Here is a 2,211-nt window from a genome sequence, read left to right on the forward strand (position 1 = left end):
AATAAATCGTAATATCAAAAATCATTATACGACTATTAAATAAATAAGTTATAAAGTTAATTAACAAAATATTAATAGAATATTGAAAATTATAAAATTTAAATATATTATATTTTAAAATATTCGTTTGAAGTTTACTAAAATCATCTAGTACTTTTAAATAGTTTGTTGCTACGCTCGACCTTCTCTACTGAGCGAAAGTTACCGAGTGAGAATAAACTACAAAAGTTTAGTTCCGTTGCGACCGTGATGTCGTTTAGATTACTCGAGTTCAATTTCATATATAATTTAAATTCGTACACGAATTTTATTATATATAAAGTATATACGTACGTTTTGTAAATGTTTTAACTATATTCATTAGTATGTGTAATAACTTTGCAATTTTATTTGTGAAATATTAATATATTTCATCAATATTATAAATAAAAATGGAAGGATAAAATGGAATGGATAAAAAACAGCTGTTGAATCATTATCTATGAACGATAAGTCACCTGTATTCTACTATAGGTAATTTTTTATTATTTAAATGTACATAAAACAATTGGAATATTTTAAATATTTTTTTTACGATTATAAATTAAAAATTAATAACATAAAAAGTCCAAAAAATATAAAAATATTAATCATTATTCAAAAAATCAATCTCAATCTATTGCTTATAGAATTATTTTCGGAAAGATATCAAGAGATGGCGCTGGTGGTTTTATCCTATTTCTATCCTTTATTTGCTATTCTTTTTTTGTTTCATTTGTAGCACTTTAGATATGACGTTGATTTCTTAATTTCTACTCTATCTCTGTCTATTTCATATTCTGTTTATTCCCCTCTTCTATATCTATCCTTGGCTCATGATTTTAATTAATTGAATACATTTTCATTTTATGTGTCAAAACTATAATGTGTTCTAATCATTAATGTAAAAAATAGATGTTATATTTTCATAGTTTCTACTTTACAATGTATCTTGCAAAATATAATATATCCTAGATATAGAAATATTTTGAGAAGCACCATTCAATCATGTATAAAATACATATGTAAGTAAATATTATAGAATATCATAGAATATATTCTGTAATAGAATATTTTCATTTCTTATTCTTAATTTTATATTGAAATTGAATTTCAATTCATATCAACATTGCAATTTTTCTATTTTGAAACGTTCAAATTTAAAACGTTGAGAACGAGAAAAATAATTTTAAAAGTTTTCAAAGTATAATATAAAAAAATTTTCTATTTATTTGTCTGAAATCAAAAAACAAATGATATATAAAATTATCATGATTCACACATATTATCGACAAGATACTTATGATACAAATAAAATTCAGTATATGCACGAAGGTGCAATACAAAGGATCATTAATTATTTTGATATTGCAGGTACAGAACTGGTCTGTGCTCGAATGCACAATTAGCCTGGGGCCTTAATTATAAATTAAAACGACTATGACTCATTGAGTCAAAATATTAATTTATATAATCATTATGGTACCATTCACAAAGAAAAAAAGACCAAATTCGTATTTTTTTATTCTATTGTGAAAAATCATTTTTGTTTCGATGTTCAATAATAAATATTTAAATCCATATTTCGATTAACAATATCTCGAGATGAAATGAAGCGATATCTCGATTCATTCCAATAATAGATAATTATGATATAATACGAATCGTTTTATACAATCATGTAATACGTTCAATATACCTGTTATTTATGCATGGAAAACAGTCAGAGATCATAGATCATAGAATCAACACCTGGACTAGATCTTTTGTTACTATTGTTTTATGAGCTTTTTTTTCATTTTTTTTTTTTTTTTTAATATCATTAGCACTTGACTAATTCATTAAATGAATGTTATTATTCATCGATTTTCGATCAACGTTGAAAATTTCGAATAAGATTTTCCAAGTTTTTATACTTTACGAAGATGTTATATCATAGACAAAATTTACTATTAATCTACGTTACTTTAAAGAATATCTAATGACTTTTTAAAGGATTAATATATTTGTCAGATATTAAATAATTCGATTCATTTGTTGCTACGCAAGAATCGTCACGAACGCCGGCTGTCGTACGAGCAGATTGCAAGCACCTGTCCACCAGAAAATATCCACCGGTGGATATTCACAACGAAGCTGCCACGGCAGAAGGTTTGTCAGCTGCTGCCGCAGCTGAGGTAACTGATCGTCTTT

At 25.4% G+C, this 2,211-nt stretch overlaps 1 long non-coding RNA gene across 1 annotated transcript; it reads left to right on the plus strand.

The window, feature by feature from the left end:
• The first annotated feature begins 231 nt into the window (after window positions 1-231).
• Window positions 232-1,601, plus strand: LOC147657184 (uncharacterized). Its single transcript, XR_015292746.1, has 2 exons — window positions 232-513; window positions 1,393-1,601. It is a non-coding gene; the product is annotated as an uncharacterized LOC147657184 (long non-coding RNA).
• Window positions 1,602-2,211: the final 610 nt, after the last annotated feature.

This window comes from Apis florea, unplaced genomic scaffold (genome assembly GCF_048593485.1).
Source record: "Apis florea isolate Af1SG1 unplaced genomic scaffold, ASM4859348v1 contig_3203_pilon, whole genome shotgun sequence".
Classification (NCBI taxonomy): domain Eukaryota; kingdom Metazoa; phylum Arthropoda; class Insecta; order Hymenoptera; family Apidae; genus Apis; species Apis florea.